The 13,447-nt window shown below is 43.1% G+C and overlaps 1 protein-coding gene across 6 annotated transcripts in view; it reads right to left on the bottom strand.

The window, feature by feature from the left end:
* LOC124545731 (NAD(+) hydrolase sarm1) overlaps positions 1–13,447 on the bottom strand; it is an 875,530-nt gene that overhangs the window by 316,904 nt on the left and 545,179 nt on the right. The gene's annotated exons all lie outside the window — the stretch shown is intronic.

Genomic DNA, 13,447 nt, shown 5'->3' on the forward strand with positions numbered 1-13,447 from the left:
GCCAACAGAAAGATGGGAAATCCATTGCACGATATTTTTATGAGTGTAGTGCTCATTATCATACTAGAACACAGACCATCAAAATGAAAAACCTGGCCAGTCACCTCCGATCTAGTCCAGGCCCATCTACCAATTGTATTGTGTTTCCTGAAGAGCTGACAGCCTTTCTTTGTATCTGCCATTCACAACTTCTAGCACACTGTAAGACGAGTAGGCGCAGTCCCCCACCCCCCGCCACTCATCTCCAGTTCTCATGTGATATGTGGATTCCTGCCTTTTAACCAAGTTCTTTTGGAAGAAAGAAGAAACTGGGGTATACACCCAATTAATGATCGCTGAAGAATCGTTACTTGTCGATTCTTAGTGTGAAAAATCTGTACAACAGTATGGTAGAGGCTACGTTTCTTCTAAGTAATCTCTCGTCTGATAAAAAAGATCTGTTCTTGGCAGCTTAATATCTGTTATATTCTGCATCACAGGACCAGCATATTAAACTCATTTTTGGCTCATGATGAATTGCTGTGAATATGGTCTGCTTCTGTAACAGGCTGCCTCCTCGCTTTCGAACTCCCTTACGAAGTCTCTTAACGCAGCCAAGTAGTAGCACAGAGGAGTTGTAAATATCTGACTGATACTGCATATAACTTTATAGCTCTGATAATCTATGCGATTTTATTACTATGATCGCCTCTCCCAGTGCAGGTGAGAGATTGAAATTTTGCTGGAAGATCCCACCGAAACGAAATAACGCCTGATTACTGCTCCAACTTGTGAATCGTGTCCGTGGCACTGTCACCCTAACATGGCCGGTGACACGTCACTCCTATCAGTTTCACTGACAAATTAATTAAAGTCATCATGAGATTCCCTTTGCATGGTGACTTTTTCCTGCCACCCACGGTAACTCAAATGGGAATCGCAGGAGGGGAGGCGATGCTGTTCTTTTCGAGAAAGACTATTGAGAAAATTTAGAGAACCGACATTTGAAGCTGACTGAAGAAGGATTCTACTGCTAACAACATACATTTCACGTAGGACGACGAAGATAAGATAGGAGGAATTAGCGCTCATATGGAACATATAGGTAGTCTTTTTTTCCCTCACGTGGTTTGCGAGTGGAATAAGACAGGAAACGAGTAGCAGTGGTACTGGGTACCCTCCGCCACGCACCATACGATGGGTTGTGAAGTATGCATATAGATGTATATATAAATTTAGTCTATCTATTAAGACAATAGTCCTCCCATTTATAGGCACACAATAGTCACGGAAGAGTGTTGCCTCTCATTTATTGAGAAAACAAAAGAAGAAACTTGTGCTACGGACTGCCTCTCAATAAAGACATTAATATTTCTCTCTTATTTTCTCACTGCAGCTACTTTATGAGACGTATGTTTGCCCACAAGACTTAGAAAAAGCTACATAGAGCTCACCTCTCAACTCGTCTTTAGCCAGAGCATCGCTTACCCCACCGTATGTTCACGAATCTTCCAGTCTTTGATGTACAGCATTTTAATCCACCTGGTTTTGACGAGTGAGAGAGATGTGACCTCGCCAAGTCACACAACCCCTGCTAACTGTTTCGAAATTCCATCACGTTCTGATGGCACTGTTCGATTAGGCAGAAGGCTGTCCAGTCCTCCGCCCGTCACTGACTAGGAAGAGAGTTATGAACAACGGTAAAAATGCCACATCTCATTTGTTTCCCTGCAGGCATATTGCCGTGGCTGCGCTGCACTTCCTTTTTATCTCGCTGCTAATGTATCTCTATAGCCGTATTACCGTCTTTTCGTGAACATATTTATAAAAGGTATAGCCGCTAATTTTCTCATTGCAGCCGCTTTACGAGACGTTTGTGGGAGGGGTAATATGTCTGCTCACAACGATTAGAAGGTACGGGAAAGAGATCAGCTCTTAGGCTCCCTTTTGTCAGACTCTCGCTTACCCTCCATGTTCGTTCGAATCTTGTGGTCTCGGATGGCGACACATATGTGGCAGGGAGTAATAAGGAGCGGTAAAGAATCCGCTTAACGCACAGAGAGAATACCGAGCCACCAGCTGGCGCCGACCCGCCCCCCTGTGGCCGCAGCGGCTGCTGGTCTCGCTGGCCGTGCGGCGTTGCCCACTTCTGTTCAGACCACTGAGCTGCAGTCACGTGAGCGCCGTAGAAACACAGACGTGGGACCCTGATGGCACAGCGAGACTGACAGGGATCCGTGAACTCTGGCGCACCAGATGCGCGCTGGAGGCACATCGCCTTAGATATGTTACGAGGCGTTCGTTACATGTTTAAATTAAGGAGGAGGTTTACGGAGGAGAAGAACAAAATGAAAGCTCATTTGCTTGATGAGCTGTGTGCATCAGTTCACATATTAAATGACTGGGAATTTTTATATACTGAGAGGCCCACATGGGTCACTGGCTACAGGCAGTCATCGACCATTATTGCTTCTAGAATCGTATACAAGAGGCGTCTAAATTAAATCTTCCAAGAAATCTTTTCAGAGGAGCTGAATAAGTGTGTCGTTTTAAAAGACGATACGTGGAATACCTCAACATATTCATTAGAATGTAAGACATGGCCTGTAAAACTGGCTCTTGCGAGTGAGTAGATGTTTCGCATTTCAAACTCTACAAAATGGCGGACAAGGGCTAAATCTTCAAACTGGTAGGACCGACCGTAAAATCATCATACTGGCAGCAAAGGGTGTAACAATGGGAACGGGCAGGAAATTGGTAGCAGAGGCAGTTTTGAAGGATATGCCATAAAATTGGAAGGAAATTGGTAGTATAGACCATAAAATTGGAAAATTCGTAGGACTGGACTTAAAATGGAATTTTTGTGAGTAAGAAAGAAAGGAAGGAAGGACATTCGTGCTCTGTGAAAGGTTGTTACATGTGGGTCACGGGCACTGTGCCGTGTGCCCATAGTGGGGGCCGGATCGCTTCAAGAAAGCACCATTATACTATTTTGTATGCCGGTTTCTCCTCCTGGTTTCTCCCCCCACTGTCTGGGGCAGGTTCAGTACAGGGGTTCCGGGGTAGTGTCCGAAGTATGTCTTAGTGGGAGGTAGTATGGACCTCCATACAAAACAGCTTGACTGAGCTGCGTTGAAGCGAGCTGGCCCCTGCTGTGGCCACATTGCGTGCCATGTGTGCCCTGCATCCAACAACCTTTCACAGAGCATTACTGACAACTCCTTCCCAGACATCATTTTTACGCGGGGAAATCACTTTTGTGGCCTATTCCACCATTGGACTAACATTTGCTCCATTTTGTAGAATCTGGAATGCAAAACACCTATCAACTCGTGAGAACCAAACTTAGAAGCAAGGTCATGCTTTCGAATTGACTACGTGGGAGTCTTCAACATATTCAACGGCGTATTTATTTATTCAGCTACCCCTGGACATCTTGCAGGTCTTTTTTAATTAACTAAGCACTCATTACGCGTTGCCTACGCAGTTCATCAAGGATGAAAGATAAAATTTTAAGTGCCTTTCTACACGATGCTGGAAGTGGTATCCGTCGACTCTTCCCTGTACCCAGGATCAGTGTGGGCCTTTCTGTGTACAGAAAAATATATGTCGACTGATGCACAAAATCATCCAGAAAATGAACACTCTTTTTCTCGTTCTCCTTTTCCAATTTTATGTTATGCAAATAACTTGTTTCCGTATGTGTGTTGACTCTACCTTGTAAGCTGTTAGCCGTGCTCACTGGTCGACATGCGTCAGGCGCCGCTGCGGCAGCTCCAGCACGCATCGCATATCCAAAGCGATGCACGTGTGTGTCTCCAGCGCATGCATCAGACATCAAAGCGGTTTGCCTTGTGAGCCGGTGGGTTTCTGGCGCCAGGCGATGTGGATTCTTACTTCCATCTTTGATCGTTGTCCCTGTGCCTTGTTCTCTTTGAGTCTTTGTGGCAGGCTATTTCTGGTGGCGCGTGTGCGCAAGTCGGGGAGAGTGGGTCCGCGCACGAGCCGAGTGAGTCCGTGACGTGACGTGCTTTCGATGTTGTCGTTGTGGGGAGTTGGCGTCATCATGTCACGTGGCACGGCCGTATGCCGTGAGGACCAGTTGAGTTGGAGCAACGAAGAAGCATGGAAAGTATTAAAGTTGTATTGACACGGCTGGCCAATGGCGACCAGGATTTGCTGACACCTCGAGAGCTATGTGGAAGGATGGCGTGTGAACTTCACATGAAGAAGAAGAAATTAATCGCCAAGCTTTCGTGGTGGGTTCCTTCTCCAACATTATATACAGTGAATATTATTGTGTACTTCAGCACTGTTGACTGTTGGAGTTGCTCGTGCTAGTGGCCAGTAAAACATTCACTGCAGTGGAACGGCCATGAAATTATGTTACTAAAGTGGCTAGAAATAGCGCCTCGCATTTGTAAGTCTGGATTTGGTGCTTAGTGGCACGCTGAAGGTAGTTGGTTCACTTGAACGTCATTTCTTAATCTAGTTATAGATTTAGAATTTTCTGGTTTTACGAATTCTTGTGTGTATGGAAGGCAAGTGGCCATGATAAATACAGGTCACATTGTGTTTTATGGTCGGATAGAGGCCGTGTGTATTTCGGTCTGCGGCCATAGGGGCCGCGCTTATTGCATTAGCGACCTACTGAAGTGAAGTTTTCTATGTAAATTTCAAACACCTATCTGAAGCTTCATTGTCACGTTCGGTAGTGCACGTTTGATTTATGTGTCTCAGCCATTCAGCGAAAACACATTATCTTGTAAGGTGGACCTTAATTCATTGGGTGTGGATTGACACATCTTTTCACGTAGTATCTAGATTTTTTTTAATCAAAGGAAACTAAGCTCCTTAATTCCGTTTATTGGTTAACCTGTAATATATTAAGGTATTGCTATTTGTGTAGCTTGTATATACTGCAGTGCGTCTGCGGCTCATGTTTTCCTGTTTTCAGAAACGTGTATAGTGGTCGACGCGAGCAAACCTCGCCCCGCGAGCTTGCAGTGTGACGGAAGTCTCAGGATTTGAACTCAGGGCCGTCCGGACCCCGTTAACGCGCGATTTCTCTATCCCATTCAATGAGAGTCTTGTTTTAGGCAGAAGATTTCCTACTGCCCAAAGTTGAGTTTAAGTTCACCCTTTGGATCGTGTGTTTATGAAATCGTAATAGGTTAACGATTGCTCAAGTCCATCAAATGTTCATCAAATTGACGTTTTGCCTTAAGCTTGCATAAAGTCTAGAATCTTCCGGACGATGAGTGTAGTAGAATGCAAAGTGTAAACAGAATGATTAATAGTACCCTTCAGGTCAAATAGCGTCAAATTAATTTTACCTTTTCAAGAACTGTATAACTGAGTGAGAAAGGCGATATCCGACGTTGTAAACATTTCGTTATCTATTTCATCTATTATTTTGGTTGTTACCGCCACGTAAAGGGGCCGTTGTCACAAGTGTGACGGTTATATTGTAAAATACTAATTGTAGATGGGGCCTTGATATGCAAATGTTGTTATTTGATTATTACTGCTGATGAATTCACGTGTATGTGTAATCAATACAGAAGTGTTGCAACTACAAACTGGTTGTGTTGCTGGTATACAAGGTTAGTGCGCAATCGCCACACACCTTGTGGTGTGTGTGCGCCAAGCCAGCCAGCGGTTTCCTTTCAGTGACTCTTTGCTGACGGCGGCTCACCTAAAAGCGCATGTCGTGCCACCGTGTTATTATATCCGTATTACAAACTGGTATCTGCTCACACCACTATGCACATGCTGGTAGTTATACCATCATTTCTCCAACTGCTTCACATCTATCGGCCTAATGCTCTCGGCGTAATGCTCCTTACACATCGGTGACTTGTCAACTTCTGATGAGGTGGTTCACTTTCAAAGGTAAGTGGCGTTGCCAATTTTTAATGTCTGTCCTGTCAATTTACCAACTGTATGGATTGTCCTAGCAATTTTTTGATTTGTGGTCAGTTGACAGAGTACTATTTTAACACCCAGTAACGTCTAACGCCTGATGAAGAATGACAACATATGTAGTTCTCGCGTAACTGCTGGGCAGTTTTTTGGGGACTCTAATTTGAGGTAGACTATGCTAAAATTTTTCTCACGCTTCCATTAATCCAACTTGATGAGGGTCTCAGGCTGACGAGCAACTAGCACAGCCTGATATATTTTTACGTTAACACATCACGAAAAAGGCACTTGAAGACGTGAGTCATTACCCGAAATCTATTATGCGAATGACAAGATCAATCAGGATGGATGATCGTAGGTATTTTTATGACAGCTTATTGACATGAGTATGACGTGGTGGAACTGTACCGAATTTCCAAATATACATGCCAACAGGCTATGAGCACCTACCACACGCTTCGAGAAGATCACGAACCAATCATGTAAGTAGTATCAACATAGCTCCCAACACCTACAGTAGGCAGAAACACACTCTACGTCACGTGTTGGCTTCTAGTATTGTACTGGACCGCTGAGATATAGCTCCTGAAGTGGCCTTATAATTATTTTATAGAATTCAAACCTGTTTGTCATGTGTATATACGATACTGACGTAAAAAGTTACGCTGCGTGGCTGGACTCTACCTGAACTGTTCAGTTGTATCATTAACTGATGTTTACAGCATTTAATCTATTTATCAGTATGTATGAGTGATATTGACAGAAACTATGTAACAGTGTAACGAATATTACAACTGAGGATAAACACAGCCTATATTAATAGATCCTTGTGATTAGATAGTGTATGTGTCATAATGTGGCATTAGGTGTCTGCTACTGAATTGTGATGTACCACCATAAACTTACAGTGTTTATTAACTACCAAATCGGAGTTATCATTCTCAGTTACAGATAAGCGACAAACAAAATCCAAGTATTATCTCATGATGTCGAGATTCAGTTTTGTAGCCTGAAGTCATGGTTTACAGGAGTTGAAGGAAATAATAAACAAAAAACACATACTTTATGAGGAACTTTTAGTCTCAAAGTATCATTACTCATACATTGGCATCATCAGATACTAATCTTCAGTGTTACTGAAACACTTGTGCAGTTTTTTGAGTGATGGACAATCATGAGATTGCATGTTACCTATTTTAAGAGGATCCACATCTAGCACAGATGTTAACCATTTCGCTTTCTCGTGAATGGTTAGCATAACGTACTCCATACATCTCCACAGTCCCTACAACGTATTTTTTGCAGTAAGTAGCTGCTGACGGTGAGGATTTCGTGACAACCGAGAGTCCGTCTCTTGCATTTTTCTCTTGGAGGCTACTGAATACTGCTATTCTGAGAGAAACCACAACGATAACTTGATAGCTTGTCTTAGCACAAAACTCTACATCATCTTTAAATCCTTGCAGATTAACGAAAGCCGCTTTCATTCTGGAATTATGATGACGACCTCATTCAATCTTTTAAAGTCGTCGACTATAAAATTAATAATATATTAAGATGTTTAATATAATGTTTCCCTGATGTACAAAGTGTTTGAGGTGCACATCTTTTCCAAATGCTCACCACGAAAAAGAATCTGCTAACATAGTTCTCACTGTCAAATGTAGCCTTTACAATCAGTCAAGGAATGCGGTGGGAGTAGAGGGATCATTTCAACCTCCCACTCACACCCACATAGGTCTGCTGCCGAGCAAAAGGCAGCTGCAGCTCGAGTCTCCTTGCAACTACGTAGAATGCAATTCTTAATACTGCTGGCAGGTGCAGTCAAGGTGTAACAAAAATATTTATATCGCCTGCATACCGTATCCTCTGCTAACTGCTAGGACAAGACAAGACCTGGTGTTTCCTGTCTGCCAGCACCTCTAAGGTGTGTGGATGTACTGAATGCACACATATTGGTTAGTGGGCTGGGAACTGGAGGGGAGAATTTAGCCATTAGCCAGAACGACACGCAGATCAGCAGTTGACCATCACCTTGCCGTAAGCATCTCACATGTGGTTAGTAGTGAGTGGCCTGTGACAATTGTGGCACACGGCCGGTGCCGTGAAACACAGGCGACTGCGGCAGCTGGCGACTGCGGCAGACCCCTCACGGCAAAAAGCAATTCCGACATCACTTCCCAGCTGACTACCAGGTAGGTCCAGTGTAGGTAGCTCTCTACCGTCTCCCTTTCTTTCAGGTTGTTTTAAATAGGGTGCTTGTCTATCCTATCGTCATTCTACGTTGGTAGAGGTAATTTTTACAGTATAAATTTAATAGTGTGTTGTCATTGGAATTTTTTACCCATCGTTTATTTGCTAGTATACTACACTGATAATGTAGGGACAACGTGTTATTTGTTTAATGTGGGATAGGTATTTGTTACTACCATTTTGCTAGTAATTTATAGTATTTAGCCACACAATGTAGTATCAATGTGTCTTCTCTATTAAATTATGGTAATATTTACTGCTATTTTTCTTGATACTCGCTAAGAATACTAATGACTGTGTGGAAGTATTACGGTGTAAACAGAAGCCATAAATTGATGACAGGAACTGTATCTCGAGAATTGAAAACTACACCCTTGTAAGTGTAGCATGTGATCATGACATCACTTCCAGTTATGAGTGTTAAAATTAGAATGCATAATGGCATTGCTGATAAAAATCGCGTTACATTTTTGGAGGCTATTATGCTCTCACACACAATTCCCCTAGAGGACTAAAACTTTTGGACAACTTAGAGAATATTTCATAACATCGTACATATTCGAATGAAAATGTGGTATTTGAGTGAAAATTGGTTGAAACTGAAAACAGCAATGGGAAGTTACGTGCTTATGTCATACTTTTAACATACTATGATGTAAGACACCATAACTGTAGACGCTGGGCCAAGGTGCTGTTCATGTACAAAGATGGTGCTGCACAGGCCGTGGTGGTCACTGACGCATACTGCAGGCCTCAGTTGAAACCACACTGCGAACTGCAGTTTGTTCTAGATTGATGTGTTGAGAAATACTTTATTTGCTGCACACACTCTTACATAAAAGCTCTGGGAGGTGAAATGCTTATAGAAAAATATCCATACTGCGCTGTTAATTGTGTTAATAAAGATATGAAACTTGATAGCTGCCATTGCGAAGCTTTAATTATACGAATACTGGCTACCACTCTTAAGGAGGATGGCCTCCAGTCACACACAGTTCGCCTAAAGGAGTGGGTAGACCAACATTTTCCAGCATTTTGTAGGATTTGAAATGCGAAACATCCAATAACTCACAGCAACCAAATCTTTGCAATGTACATGTTTTTCTTACAAAAATGTGTGGTCAATCTTGTCCAGTCAGTCAGTGGGCTATTCTACTTCATCCATGTATAAGCTTGTATTTATGAGTCAAATATCTTACTCACTGAGCTACATTAACCATACATCTTTCCAAAATCTTAACCACATTAAATGAGAAGATGGAATCGTAATCAGGCTAAGTGCCCATGTGCAATCAATTTTTATTTATTTAGAGGAGTTTAATTTATTCAAACTAATGTAATCAGCTAATTTATAATTATTTAAGTAATGGAGACAACATAGGTGAGAAAATGTTTATTCTGATGCCTCAGTGTGCGTGTAAAATGTGCAAAGTCTTGCACATAATGCAACTTTATTTTTGCTGGAATGTTTGCAGAGGTCTTGTATATTATCATAAGCACATAACGTGTGCTATTTTAATAAGTTATACAGGCACTTTAAAAGCACAAATATTTAGTCTAAATCTCCAGAGAGCCGTACCTTACGTAGGTCATATTATATGCCCTATTATATTATGTATTATATGCCATATTATAGTATATTTCATATAATCCCATATGTCACATAAATGTTTTTTTTTTCGAGATATGGACTTTGTCATCGTCTCTGGAGACATCATACCTCTCTGTCACCGTCTTTGGTTATCTCATAAGCGTGTACAAATATAACATCTCGTTCTACAGCTTAAGAAACCTGCCGCAGTATGGCTTTTGTTTGTCTTTTGGCTATGTTGTGTGCGTCGCATATTTTTATTAGATGATGATGTTATTCAAGACATAGGGAAGACGTGCTGTACAGCTTTTAGAAGCCCTAGATGTCATAGTTCTAACTGCAGACTTTGTCAAAATAAATAGTTGTATGCAAACTCCAGTAGAACTGTGTTGTTTGTATTATTACAGACAGTAGCGAAAACTGTCAGTCAGTATCACCAATTAGATTTTTCTAGGGTATAACATTATGCATTATCTTTACGCCTTCTACAGTGGTACTTGAGAACATTTTCAATGTGGAAATATTTAATCTCCAGGTGTATTGTGTCTTACATCAAGGGTAGACCTAATTAATTACAATCATCCTGTCAATCTGCCCGCTTAGCATAGTATTTTAGCTAAAATATATTTTTATGCTGTTACAAGGCCGGTCAGGTTAGTTTTAGGAGTTAAGTCCCTTAGGCCTAACTCCTTAAAATGGCAACTGTTATTAATCATGGAAGTGGCGTTGGAGTACAAACCTTAGAGTTTTAGGCACTCATTTCACGACTGTGTGTATATGTGGAAATCAACATAATGATACTTGGTCTACACATAACATTTTGTTGTGTTGCAAGTTTATTTTTGCAAACATTTCAGAATACGGGGCACTTGACAAGCATCAATGACGTGGAAAATGGTCAGCTGTTAATAAGTATGGAAATGGGTCTGGAGTAGTTACTTTAGGGTTTTAGGAGCTAATTTGATGACTATGGGTGAACATGGAAATTAACAATATGATAATCGACATAAACATCACACTTTACAGCGTAAAGTCAGCGCCGGCAGCCCGCGTCGGCACGCCAGTCGGGAACGACAGAGAAGAGACGGCTGTGAGAAGAGGTCAGCCAATCTCTCTCCAGGGCGACAACGCGACAGCAGCGGCCCCTAGGTGAAGACGACATCCCAGCTGACGGCGGCCCACTCCGATAGCAGCTTCAACGTTAGCCACTTCGTTAGCCGTCACATCGTAGCCTCTTCATTAGCAATCTGGGGGGAACTCGATTCCTATTGGCCAAAAGCAATTTGTCCGAGACCACTATGGCTCTACGATTATCGGCCGAGTGGACGATGACGTTGCCGTGCGATCGATCGAAAGCGACTTGTGGAAGGGGAGGAAGTGAGCTATCTGTTGCCTTAGCTGTCACACCAGTGACCTCGAAGATAATAAGAACATACGCCTCGGCTGTAACGTAGCACCTGTAGTGATGACCTTGTGATTAGATCGAGAACATACATTGGTACACTGCTATGGACATTGTGTAAACTGTCTCTAGGATGACTGTCGTCGTCTCAAACCATTACAGTACTCAAGCAAATTTTTCGTGGGTAGCAAGCGCAATTGTCTCTCAGACTTCTGCACATTCAACCGATTTCCGTAAGCTGCTCTCTTATTTGTTTGTGCACTGGAAATCATAAAGTGCATATCCAGTTTATACAAGGATTCTCGTGTTTCTAAATTCTTTTGCATACCCAGCCACAATAATAAATTGTGTGTCGCTATTCCCGCCCGTCTTTTAGTTGTAGAATGGACGCACAGTCGCAATATTGCTGTCAAAGACGACAAGTAGGATCGAACCGAAGCACTCTATTTCGATAAAGGTGTTTGGTTGTCCCTTTGAAGATACTGTGGAATAACATTAATCTGCCGACTGCAGTTTATTCTATTATTTCAAAAATAAAAGGCCACGGGTTTAGAGGGATGTGATGTTATTTCAGTGATTACAATATCGAATCAACTTTACAAGGAACTTGGCAATATGAAGCCACTTACAACATTACGTTGCTCCGTCTCTGGCCTGGATGTGTCCACTGATTCGGTTGCAGAGTGTGTCATGAACGCTTTGTGCGTCTCCTGAGAAAAGCGGACTCACAAATATTGTAAATGCCATGCTGGATGCAGCACTGGGATGGAGATGGCGTCCCAGGTGCTTCCGCACATGCTGTATCACTGACGGATCCGAGGTCCTTGCTGGACACAGGAATACCTCAACATCACGGAGATAGTTGCTGGGTATACGTGCCACGTGTGGACGAGAATGGTCCTGTTGAAAACTTCCGTCGCAGTGAGAGGAACAGCTGAGGATGCAGGATGTCTGTATGTACTGTTTTGTCATCAAAGTCACCACGAGCAGCAGCCTGACGTCACACCCGGTGCCTCCTGACACCGTGGCGCCGGGAATAACACCGGCGTGCCTCTATAAAACGTTGGCACTTGTCACAGGGCTGCTAGATTTGCCGTCGGTGGCCTTTCAGGGTAGTGCAGAAGCTCGATTCATTGCTGAACACAATGCAACGGTTCGAACATAAGCGGGGCGAGAGTCATACAAAGATCGCAACACTTGCAGCCTGGAGAAGAACCGACGATGCGATGAGACGTACACAGGGCTGTCTCTTTTTTAAACACTGCGGTAGGGAGTGAGGCCAAATAGCGCCAGCACTCTCTGGTTAATCTGCTACAGGCGCCTGCACACTCTGCACAGGGCTCGCCGTGATTCTCGGTGAGTGCGCGGACGTGTCTGCAGGCGGCGAGGCGCGCCACCGCTGCCCCGTGTCTCTCAAAAGCCGGTCCACGCTACACGCGGGTACTGACACAAATCACCGTACAGGATCGACAGTTGCTTCAATTACGCAACAATAACAGAATAATTTATTTATGAAGAGTCTCGTAGGCAAAATTAACCTGACAGTTGATGTATGGACTCTATCGTCGTTCAGTTTAGGTTTTTAAAAGCTTAAGGAATTATTTGTTTCGTAAGTATAAACGTAAAATCTTGGTTTTTGCTCGGACAATGGACGCCATTGTTCGAGAGATAAATTATAACAGTTTCATTTCCTCATTTCGAGCTGGCGAATACCTCAACTGTGAGGTCCGTCTCAAAGAACAGGCAATGTTACGATCGAATTTCCGAGGCTGTTGAGGGGGGGGGGGGGGGATAGGGAGAGGAGAGTGAAACTAACAACTGAAAAGTTGTACGATACTTTGTAGCCTGCGTTAAAATATATAAAGACAGGTAATGAACTAATTAACACTCTGCATTATAATTTTAGTTTCCGGAAACTATACTATATTTCTACAGGTGTCCAGTGTTGTGTATTTCTTAACTATCGTATGCACTTTGTGAATCCAGTTTTCGCCACTGAAGTAAAGATGAGGAGCTCGTGATCTCTAATCACGATGTTGTGCGCTGACACCATTCAGCCTGCCGGGGGTCAGGGGCTGAAGGCAGGCAGGCGGTGCCACTGAGTAAGTATCACGAGCGCATTTCCAAATCAAACGGAGCTGGAAAAAACCTACGTCAGTGGAAGACCGGTAAGCCCTTCGTTAGCCGAGCAAGTGTCGGACACAAACCTGCAGCACGTACAGTATCCGTCTGCTCCAGTTCACTCTGCACGGTTCGGAGAAAATTAGCCCATCAGCTGTAGAAACAGTGGAACCACT

The sequence above is a fragment of the Schistocerca americana genome, chromosome 1, assembly GCF_021461395.2.
Source record: "Schistocerca americana isolate TAMUIC-IGC-003095 chromosome 1, iqSchAmer2.1, whole genome shotgun sequence".
In the NCBI taxonomy this organism is placed as follows: domain Eukaryota; kingdom Metazoa; phylum Arthropoda; class Insecta; order Orthoptera; family Acrididae; genus Schistocerca; species Schistocerca americana.